Here is a 12,042-nt window from a genome sequence, read left to right on the forward strand (position 1 = left end):
GAAGTCAGTAAGCACCGCCCACAGTGAACCAGCCATGAAAGCAAGGTCTGAGCGAGTTTGGAACTGCGGTGCTAACCACCAGACAGTAAACAAAAACAGCGGTGCTGGTTTCCTCTGGGCGGTGGGACTGGGCAGCGTCAAAACACTGAAGGTACTCAGCACCATTCTCTACTCTTCGCGTCTCTATTTCACCTCTGCTTCGGAACTTTGGCCAGGAACACACAGTCCTAGTACATTTTCACGCCTTTGAAGGGGAAGAGCTGAGGGAAGGGGGCAGGTCTGGGTGTGTGATCAGGTAGCCATGCAGGTGTGGGGTAGGGAAGGAGCTGGCAATTTGAGTTTCCATATCTCTACTGTGGGTGTATGTAGGTTCCTGAAGAGTGGGGGTACCATCACATGATACCCAGGTCAGGCTCACAGCAGGAGCCCAAAGAATTTTCATGAGTGGATAAAAGAAAGTGAACTAAGTAATGTCAAGGTTAGGCTCCTCCCACACAGAAACTATGGCAGGCTCACCCTTACCCTGCAAGTAGAAATAACGCCCGAGATTTTACTGCTCTGAGCACAGCCGGGTGCTCTCCTGACATTGTCTTCTCTGCCTCCCCAAAATAATGCCCTGTGGCCGATGCTGCTCTCCCCACTTGAGAGGAGAAAGCTGAGGCCCAGAGGACTTGGCTATGGGTCCAAGTTCACACCGAGAGGCAGAGCCCAGTTTGGGGGAAGAGGTGGTGAGGAGGAACAAGACGGGAGGTGAGAAGACAATCCTCCAGGTCGGAAGGCACTGACTATGCCACAGGTGAAACAGAGGCACCAAAGAGGATTTCCTGAGAAAGTTGAAACAGAGAATTGGCAGGAGGGTAGGGAGATAGGCCACCTGGAGTCCCAAACCTGGCGGTGGATAGAGCCAGACCCTCCAGGTTTGTTTGTGGTTTTTTTTGTAATCAAAACTTTATTCAACGGATTCTCACAAAACATTACAAATGACAGCATTAAAAATTTTTTAAATGCACTACGCTTAAATTTTCTGTACATACTCCTATCAAAGGAAGTTATTTCCTGTACATCTTGGAAACTGGTCTTCTATTTCGTTTCATTTGAACTAGATCGGCTCCCGAGACCTAGAGAAGGATCGAGACGGCATATCATTTCTCTCCCGAGATAGTGATCCCTCTCTCCTCCTATCTCTGGAAAGGGACCTGCTCAGGCTACGGGGGAAGCTTCTCCATCTTGGAGATCTGCGGCGAGGTGGAGGACTCCTTCGCCGATAATCAGATAATCATCTCGAGGGCGACGACCCCAAGAGGGAGGCGGGCCTCGATTTCGACTTCTCTTTTCACCATTGGACAATTCCACTCTTACTCGGTAGCCACACAGGGTTCTCCCGTCTAGCTCTCGGACAGCATCAGCTGCATCTCGATGATCTTCAAACTCCACGAAAGCAAAGCCGGGAGGGTTTCTAGCAACCCACACACTCCTGAGTGGCCCATCATTGCCAAAAGCCCGTTCCAACTCAGTCTTGTTACCGTCGTTCCCAAGATTTCCCACAGAAACCTTACAATCCAGTGGACAGGAATTACGATGCATTTCGAGACGCGGGGGCTGAAGTCCACACCCTCCGCCCGGCTCCCCGGCGTCCACGAAAGGGCGTCCCCTCCAGGTTTTAATACGACTGTGCAATTATGTCCCTGGGCTCACCTGGAGATCAAACTACCCCATGTCCGTATCCACGCCACCCCTGAAACCCGCAGATGGGTTCATTTTGGGTCAATCAGCCCTGAAGCCGGCTGCGGAAGTCACAGGCACACAGCGACCTATCACCTCCTCTGCCTCCTCTCAGCCTCTCTCGTTAACATCCAGCAGCTCCTCACACCATTCCTCAAAGGCCACGGAGGAGTGGAGATCTGATCCGTATTACAATCAACAAAAAAGGAGAAATAAGCCTCTTCTTTTTTACTGAAAAATCCACAGGAGCAAGAGAAAAACACACACACACACACACACACACACCCATCAATACCCCGAGACTCTGCTCTCCTTGGCTTTCCTTTTCGGAACAGCTGCGGAGGGGCTGGCTGAGCTCAGTTCCTCCTGGGATGGGCCTGGCCGCGGCGCCCAGGATGTGGGCTGCCAACAGGACATGCCTGCTGTCCTGGGGCATTGACGCCTGGCGGCCTGACAGCCTGACCACCGTTGCAGTGAGCAGAGGGCAGCCGGGGAGAGTCCAGAAGGCTTTGAGCCCCCTCCAGAGGTTGACACAGGCCCCCCTTTCCCTCCTGGGCCCCGAATTGAGACCCCCCTGAAAAGCACGCATCCCAGGCTTGTCTTCATGGTCTGTGGAGAGCTGGGCAGAAACAGGCTTCCCACACGTCCCTCTTCGGAGAGTTGTTACTGTTGTGAGAATTCCTGTGAAGCTGCGTTTCCTGATTTTTCCAAGGAAAACTGTGTGTGTGTGTGTGTGTGTGTGTGTGTGTGATGTGCTGGGGCCTGTACCCACAGAGAGCCTAGCACATTAGCAGGCAGCGGGTAAACATTTGTCAAATGAATGAAAAAAATGAAGCTACAATGCATCTGCCATCTACCAGCCATAGGCAATCAAACAGCATTGGGTGCCAGTGTGGGTATTTCTGATCTTAATTTTGTCATTTTCTCTTCTTTGTTCGATTATGTAACTGGTGGCCAAGTCTTCAGTGGCCTCTTGACACACTGAGAAAGTGTTCGTATAGGCACGCCCAGGATGGCGGGCTTGACCTTCGTGTGTAGGGATGAGTGGACTTGGTTCGGCAACGCTGGAGGGGAGAGCATAAGAGGCCTTAATTGCCAGGGAAAGGAGTCTGGACTTGCTCTGTGCAGGGGCTCCTGTTTATTCTAGCAGATGGCTCAACTACACCCAAATGACTGTCATACTCTCTCCTGGGCCAGGGGTGACTCTAGAGAGTAGGTGTGATGGACAGTGAGAAAGTGTCTTGATCCGAAGCCACTGGGGTTTTATTGGGTGTTTCCACAAGGAGGTAATGATTGGATTGGATTTAGAATACAATTCTTCCCAGCAATTCATAAAAGGGTATTGACTGCAATGCATAATTGTTTCAAGTAATTGGAACATTTTGCAATTCATTCAGTCAGGAGCTTAGCCTGTAATGTGAGCTGTTAAATTACAATTGCAAAGGGTGAGGCCTCCGTGATAATCCCTCTGGACCAAGGATGTGTCTGACCAAGAAACCATAGGATGCATCTCCTTGCAGGCAGGGGTTTTCCCTGCTTCTAGCGGTGTGTGCAGAGTCGGCCTGCTGGGGAAACAGTGCCCATTAAAGGAGTTCAGACTCTGATCAATTGCTATTGTGTGGCTCAGAAAAAACTATCAATTGACCGAGGGGCTCAGACCTTGGGGCAATGTAGGATGTTGGGGGGAAGGGCAGGAGGGGAGGGGAGGAGAAGCGCCTTAGTCACCAGCCCTGAGGTCAGGGCCCAGCGGGCTGAGTCCTTAAGCCAACCCATTTTGTGATTTTGGAGTCCAGGGCACTTTGTTTGCTTATTCATTCAACAAACATTTACTGAGTGTTTCCTTTCAAGGCCTTTGAAAGCAGTGATTTAAAAAATATTTAACAACCAGAATGGCACGGGCCACAAGCAATCAGAACAAGAAACTGACCAATCAGAATGGTCACTGCCCATAAATGACCAACACATTCTGATTTGCACAGGTGACCCTTCAGCCTTGGAGCTGATGATGCAGCTGTGAACACGGCATCCTATTGGCCTTGGTAGGAGGGGGGTCACTGGGGCTCCCCAGAGGAGATGCTGCTAAGCTGGATCCTGTGGGGCTAGAAGAAAGAAAGGAGGCAGGCATTTCAGGCACAAGTGGGGTGCAAGGCGGACACCACATAGACAAAGACCCATAAACAAGAGTTCCTGGGACTTCCAGAACCTGCCCGTAGCTGAGTGGGTCTGGGGGGAAGTAGTGATCTGAGAAGGACCAGACTACAGAGCACCTTGATGATTTAATGATTTGGAATTTAATTTTCTCAAGTGGATTTGGAGCAGCTAAAGGATCTTTTTTGGGGGGAAATAGGATCTATCTCTCTAGTGTGTTTAGGAAGATCAGTGTCTATAGTCTAACAGGCGAGTGTCAGTGACCAGAGGGAGGTGACCGGAAACTCCCCCAGTAAGGGAAGACAACCAGCACTTAGAAGCGTTGCTCTTAGGCACGCCTTCGTGGACAGGGCCATGGTCCTCCTCATGTTTGCCTTCCACAGCACATTTTCAGCCTGCAGACAAGTGGCACTTGTGTATGTGTTACCAACCCAGCAAATGGTTTCATGACCGCTGTGGATGGGGGAGGTAATCGCCCAATCACCACAGCCATTCATGTCTAAAGTGCATGTTTCCAGCACAGCTGGGCTACCCCATGACGTCTAAGGACTCAGCTGCTGATGAAAGAGGAGCCTCCTCTTGCAAAGGTCCTCCTGGTTCTAGGTCAGCAGTTCTCAAACCCTTTGGTCTCTCATCCCTGTTTCTAAAAATACTCTAGCCCAGCCAGCGTGGCTCAGTGGTTGAGCGTCGACCTAGGAACCAGGAGGTCAGGGTTCAATTCCTAGTCAGGGCATATGCCCAGGTTGGGGGCTTGATCCCTAGTGTGGGCGTGCAGGAGGCAGCCGATCAATGATTCTCTCTCATCATTAATGTTCTATCCCTTTCTCCCTCTCCCTTCCTCTCTGAAATCAATAAAAAAAAATATTTTTTTAAAAAACTCTTTAAAAAAAGTCTTCAGAGCTTCTGATTAGGTGGGTTATAACTGTCAATATTTATCAATTAAAAATTAAAGCAGAGGCATTTTACTTATCAATTTATTTGAAAACAATAACAAATTATTACATTTGTTAACGTGTATTTTAATGAAAACGGTATTTCCCCCAAACAAAAATAATTGGTAAGAGGACACTACTTTACAGTCCTACAAAAGTCTCTAATGTCTGAATCAATAGAAAACAGCCAGTTGATCGAATCTGCTTCTGCTGCAAAGCCATGTGGATTCTGGAACACTCCACTTCATCATTAGAAAGACTGGGTGTGGAAAGGTAACTGATGTCTTAGTATTGTTATGAAAATCATCTCTACCTACTGGACCAACTGAAAAGTTTTCAAGGCCCCACAGGGACTATTGCTCTAGACCAGCCGTGGGCAAACTACGGCCCGCGGACCGGATCCGGCCCGTTTGAAATGAATAAAACTAAAAAAAAAAAAAGACCGTACCCTTTTATGTAATGATGTTTACTTTGAATTTATATTAGTTCACACAAACACTCCATCCATGCTTTTGTTCCGGCCCTCTGGTCCAGTTTAAGAACCCATTGTGGCCCTCAAGTCAAAAAGTTTGCCCACCCCTGTAGACCGTGTCCTGTGAGACCTACCCTTTGGAAGGAAGCAAACCAACCGGCTAACCCCTCATTATGCCCTTCACGGGTGTCATCTGCTCCCTTGGACTGTGAGCTCTGATAGGACAGGGCCATGCCCAAAGGCAGGGGGCGGGCAGACCCATGTCTTCGAGACCACGGGGCACATATGTCCTGGACACCTTGGCAGGCTCACGGAACCCCAGCCTAAGTGCATTTCTCTGGATCTCTCAGATGGTTCAATCCCTAGACCACCCATGGCTGTATGACCTAGAACTCCTCCTAGGCACCTCCTTTCCCTCAGCCCCCATGGCAATTTTATTACCAAGTACCCTCAACCTCATGAATATCTTTCAATCTCTCCATGTCAATTAAACCACCTGGTTCTACATACCCCATCCCTCTCCTGGGTTCCTGCCACACGCCCCATCTACCCTCAAATCTCCCAGCCAGGCTCCACGTTAACTAAAACAAAAAACAGTAACAACAACAACACACACACACACACAACAATAAAACAAAACTAACCTCTGAAAGCATAGATCTGAGCATGTTGCTCATTTCTATAGACCTTTCAGGGTTTGCATAGCAGTTAGACTGAGTAAATCCTTCAGAGGTAGAAGGCCCCTTCTACCCTTCTGGGCTCACCTGTGTATCTCTCTTCCTCACGGCCTCCTTGATACTTGTCCATGCCTCTGGCTCCCTCCCAAGCCTGGCAGGACCTTGGCTCAAGTTGCTTCTCTACCTGGAATGCTCTTCCCCACCTTCTTCACCTACTTTACCTGAACTTAACCGTCAGCCTCAGTTTAGTTGTCGCTTCCGGAAGCCTTCCTCAACTTCTCTGACTAGGCCAGTTCCTTCTAATGGAGGCATTTCTAGCAACTTTTATGCTTTTATGTTTATGGTTATTGGTCTAATTATTTGATCAATGTCTAGTTTTCCACCAGACTGGGATCTTCACTGAAGACCAATGTATTAGGTATTTATTGTCATGTAGCAAAGTTTCCCAAAATATAGCTGCTTATGATCTTCACTGAAGACCAATGTATTAGGTATTTGTCATGTAGCAAAGTTTCCCAAAATATAGCTGCTTAAATCAACACTTATTATCTCACAATTTCTATTGATCAGAAAATCGAGGGCAACTTAGCTGGGTGGTTCTTGGTCAAGGTCTCTCATGATGTTGTCAAGTGCCAGCCAGGCCCACGGTCATCGGAAGGCTTAACTGGGGCTAGAAGATCCACTTTCAGATGGTCACTGGGCCACAGGGCTGCTTGAGTGTCCTCACAACATGGCGGTGGCTTCCTTCAGAGAACGAGTGATCCAAGAGAACAAGGCAGCAGCCACAACATCTCTTATAACCGCAATACAGACAGCCTACTCCATTTCCATAATATTTTATTGGTTACACAGGTCAGTCCTAATCAATGTGGGAGGGGGCTACGTACCTACATAAATACAGGAGGCAGGGGTCATTGTGGGCCATCTCCAAGGCTGCCTCCCCCAGCTGGGACTCCCATCTGTCCTCACTCACTGTTGTATCTTCAGTGCTCAGCATCATTTTAATGAATGAACAAGGGTTTGGCTAGGTTATCCAGTTCAAACATAAGCCTGAGAATGAGCACAGTTAGCCTGTCCACCCCTTCTCAACATTTCCAGCAAATTCTCAGGGACAATTGAGTCCCAAACTTTGCCTTGACCCAATGGCCCCAAAGCCTTGGTATCACTGTGCTACTTGGAGGGGTATGAGAACATGGGCCTCAGCCCAGCCCGTAGTTAGCTGAGGTCTCAGATGTACAATTCCTGGGGGTGCCCCCTGGACAGCTGGTCATTCTTCAGACATTTGGATCAGAGGAGCAGCAATTGAAAGAACTGGAAAGTGGTGGTTTCGCCATATTTGCTAGCTCCATGGCAGCTGCCCTCCAACCCGTCTGTGGTGAGGGTGGGTGTGCTGCACAGACAGCTTGGTCAGGTGCCTATTTTTAGTGTCTCTGCTGGGTCACAGAGCTCCATTGCCGAGGAGTGAGGGAAGCAGCTGGCACGCCAGCCTGCAATCTGGATGTCTCCCCGAGTGTGTCTGCCACTGAAACATGGCTCCTCAATAATGCAGGGGGCTATTAGCATCAAACTGGGGACCACTCGCTCCCTCCCAGCCATCAAAGCTGCCGCTCACCCGGGCGCCGAGTTGGTGATCAGATATCGGGGCGCCTTATAACCACTGCCCCTCCCTCTGAGATTAGAATGGACTGTTTCAAGTCCAAGGATGAAAGCAGCAAGGACTTGGGAGAAAACCCAGCTTCCCAGAGAAATCAAAACACTTCCATTTCATTACAAATGGATGTATGACACGGCTAATCGCTCCTGAGAGAGGGAACGCGGCAGGACCAGCTGTCTCCATCGGCAGCTCCTCTCCTCTGCTGTGTGAAATGTGTGGATGCAGGACGGGGGAAGCCACTCCATGTCCTTATGTCCGGGGCATCTCCCAGCCCGGAGGGCCCTGCCTCCAATCCTTGGGAGACTGATCTCCATCCGGCAGCATTAGCAGAGGTTGGAGCAATCCCTTCGGAGGTGATTGGGGAACTGAAGCCGGGACCACTGACGAGGAGGCGGCTGCAGCCAGCAGCTGACATATATTAATAGCTCCTCATTACTGGGCATGATCATGTGCCCAGTGCTCTGCATACAGTGCCACTAATCCTGCAGCAGCTGGCAGCGTATTATTAGATTGTGCTACAGTGAAGAAACTGAGGACCGGAGAGCTTATGTGATCTGCTCAAGGCCACCCAGTTCGCAAGCCCTGGGGCCCAGGCCTGTGCTCTCGCATGTACCTGCTGCTCCAGAAAACTCCCCCAGAAGCAAAGCTCGAGCCAGTAGCAACAGGGAGAGTCCCTGGAGGGGCAGGCCTTTTCAGTCACATGTGAGATGTGGAGCACTCAACCGGCACCACTGTGGGAACCCCCTGGTCAGCGACTTTCCACAGTCAGACCCTGGCCCGCATCCCAGCCATCTTTCCATGTGTCTCCAGAAGCATGCTCCTCTCCGGCCTCCCGAGCTGCCCTGCGTCTAGTTCGGCTGAGAAGCCGATTTCTTCTGGCTACTGGCTCTGAGCGTCTGGGTGGGTTGTGTATCTTCTCTGGCCTCGCTTTCATCTTCTGTGCATTGGAGGTAACGCCGCCTCCTTGGTGCAGGAAATGCTCAATCAAGGCGGTGAAGTGGGAGTCTCCTGGCTGTCCTGTACACCACACCATTTGCTCAGCCCTTCCTTCTTCCTCTACAGTAGCTTTCCCTGCTCCAAATACATCCCCAAACTATGGAAAGGGTGGGTCAAATCTTCTCCTTTGAGTGAATTCCCCCATGTCAACATTCCCACCAGCCCCACTGTCTGATTGTCTCTGGCTTTCTGAGAGTTCACATGGCACCTGCTTGGCCAGGAGCTATGTGGGGCAGCGTGTGGGTCTCCACCTCCATCTCCTATCTGCCCCCATCCCTGGATCTGCCTGAGTATCAAGCACAAGGCAGGGTTGATGGCAATTTTGCAGGCCTGGTTGTGGAGTGTTGGGCAGGCCCTAGGGACAAGGACAATCAGCTTCGTCAGTCTCCCTGCCCCAGTGGACAAAAGGGCTCCTCCAGCAGCACCAGAATCAGAGGCAGACACCCTCAGCACCCTTGGAGAATGGGTCCTCAGTGCTGGGCTCCCCTGCCTGGTCTGGAACATGTCCTGGTCACTGGCAGACCCGGAAGCCAAGATGCCATCTGGGGGGCATGCCCGCCTGACCCTCTTTGAGAGCCTCATTTAATTATGCGTGTCTCTCCCACCAGACTGTAGCCCCTCAAGGGGTGGACTGTGTCGGTTCATGTCTGTGTGCCCAGGGCCAGCACTGCCTCTGCACAGAGGAGAGGCTCAGAATTCCGAGTGTGAGGTATAGTAGGGAGCTGACGAGAAACTGAGGTGGAGGCCTGGCGATGTGGGAGGGCATCTCAGGCAAACTAGGGGACCCAGAGAAGCTGGGCTGGGGAGGCAGAAAGGAACCTCAGTACGGGGCTCTCTCTAGGGAACCTATGAATCGTCATTTGCAAGTCACAGACCTTGTGCCTTTGAACAGAGCTCCTGGCCCATCAGTCCATTTGCCAGAGTCGATCTCACCTGCTACCAAAGTCATCTTCCTGTTTTCTGTGTCACTAATCTGTACAGACATAGATGTGAACAAAACCTACTCCATCTGTGTCCCGGATTTCATTTTATTTTTAAGTTTCAGGCTGTGACCTTTGACCACATTCACTGTCCTTAGCAACCATATCAAAGCTTTCTAGTTGATGATTATCTGTGTTCCTTAAAAATGGAGCCGTAACATTATTTTTGTTAGCAACAGCCAGAATGGCGTGACATAAATATCAAACTAGTAAGAGTATTGATTATAAGCAATTATCGATCACAAGACCACCAGGAGTGATGGCCCCAGGCGTGTGCTACTGCGTTCTTTGTCCCTGGGTCTTGTTAATCATTAGTACCCGAGTTCTACTATACAAAGGTACTGTAACCGGGGTCTGGTGGTAGAGAACACTTTGCCCAAAACGGCTGGTTGTCTGTCTGCTCCAGCCCCATTGTTCTATAAGTAAATTACCCCATAATAAATTCTGTTATATTGCATGGAGTTACCTGCTGCATTTTTCGGTCTAAAGATTCCTTCCCACTGTGGCCTTTACACCTTTGCCCCACCATCAGACACTAGCCCTTGCCCAGTTGTGGTGGGGACAGAGGACAAGAAGACCACCTGGGCTTGCTGGGGCTCACAGTGCCGGCGAAAGAGGTCAGTGCGCACGCGCCTCCTCCAGTTCCTGCTACCCTGGGGGTGCTCAGTAGGGTTGAAGTGAGCGAAGCTGGGGAAGCCCGCATGCTCCTGTCCTAGTTACAGGCAACAGAGCCCTGAGTCCGCTGGGCACCCTCTGATAGCACTGCCTGCGCCCAAGCCCGCCTGGCATCGGGTGTGTCCTCCCTGTGGGAATGTAAATAGCTCTTGGTGTAGAGGCGCCGGCAGTCCTCCTGTCCTCAGCATGGCTGGCAACTCCTTTGGGGCTGGAATGACTGAGCGGTAGGGCAGGCACCACCCCTGCCCGCCGCCCGGGCACCCCTGCTCATTAAGGTCTCCGGTGCTTCCTCCCCCTTCCTCCGGCAGCATCCTCTCTGACTTCCTCAGCTCTGCTCCTCGCTCTTAGGTGCTCACTCTGTTGGGCCCAGAAGTCACTGTGCTCACAGCCGAGAGCCTGGGACCCCTGTCCCAGGGCAGGCTCGGTGTCTGGAGGGATGCTGGACACACCGTTCCCCGCGGCTCTGTGTCACCTCCTGGCGGGCCCCTGCCCCTCACACCCCTCTGCGTACCCAGCTCAGAGGTTCTCTTTTTCTTTTCTAAATCATACTTTTAATTTCGAAATCATTGTAGATGCACATGAGTGAGAAATAATGCTGAGAGACCCTGTGTGCTCCGGACAGGGCCATGGTGCAGATAGCGCGGCCAGGACCCTGAAGGCTGACATTGACGCAGTCAAGACCCAGAGCACAGAGCGAGGATCCCTCATGTTGCCCTTTTATGGCCACAGCCACTGCCCTCTCGCCCCACCCCTCCTTAACCCCTGGCCACCGCTGATACAGTTCAGAGGTTTCCTAAGCTCCTCTCTGCTCAGCCCAGGCTCCTCGACCCCTCTGCCGGCCCTGGCCAGGTCTCTCCTCAGCTGGGCTCCCACAGCCTTTCACATCCTGCCACCCCCACCCGGCTCCGGCTCCCACCGCAGTCAGAGGTGGGCGTGGAGTGTGCCCTGTGGGAGGGGTCCTGGCTTCTGTTCAGGGGGGTCACCAACTCCCTGGGCCTCGGTTTCCTCCCTGAGTTAGTGTGGGTGTGCTCTGCAGAGCATAGGCCCTGCCTGAGGGGCAGCTGTTGTGAAATCCTAGCTCAGGTGGCCGAGCCCACGCCAGGCACAGTGCTGTCAGCCTGAGGGAGCAGATGTGGACAGTCAGCATTCTCTCAGCTCTCACCTCTCTCCTGGGCGCAAGCACGACAGGACACAGCCCTCCCTGGCCAGGGGCTATCTCAGATCACAGAGCCATTAACCCAGGTGTGCTCCTATGAAATGCCCTGTGGATTGGAGTGAAAATTTGGCTGGCTTATCAGGGACAGCAAAAGGCTTCTGCACACCCTCAGAGCCCGGCCCGGGGCCACTTGGAGGGGCAGAGGGCCTTGATGTAGACAGAGGTTGCTTTACTGAGTGTAAATTACTCCTGGTGGGAGCGGTCCTGGCTGGGGTGGGCTCCAGCCAGGACACAGGAAGGAATCTCTTGTCAGGAGGAGGACTGGGGTGGCAGCAACCTTTGCTACAGAGCAGGGCCGAGACGCAGGGTCTGGGCTGTGTTCCCCGACACGCAGACAGCCCCGGTCACCTGCCCTAAGGAAGGCGCCCAGGAGCAGTGATATCTCTCTCTCCCGAGGGTGGCATTTTAGAGCTCAGCTGTTTGATGTCCAACGATTCTCTTCTAACCAGCGAGTGAACTATCTAGACCTCCTGGGACAGCCTGGAGCTTCTGCGGGTCATCGCCACTTCAGACTCAAGTGAGAGTGACTACCGCCTGGCCCCCAGGGCCCCCCCCCCCCGCCCCAAGGCC

The 12,042-nt window shown here is 51.8% G+C and overlaps 1 pseudogene; it reads right to left on the minus strand.

Annotated features, from left to right (window-relative positions):
- Positions 1–1,080: 1,080 nt before the first annotated feature.
- LOC102263128 lies at positions 1,081–1,740 on the minus strand (annotated as a pseudogene).
- Positions 1,741–12,042: the final 10,302 nt, after the last annotated feature.

This window comes from Myotis brandtii, unplaced genomic scaffold, assembly GCF_000412655.1.
Source record: "Myotis brandtii unplaced genomic scaffold, ASM41265v1 scaffold454, whole genome shotgun sequence".
NCBI lineage: Eukaryota > Metazoa > Chordata > Mammalia > Chiroptera > Vespertilionidae > Myotis > Myotis brandtii.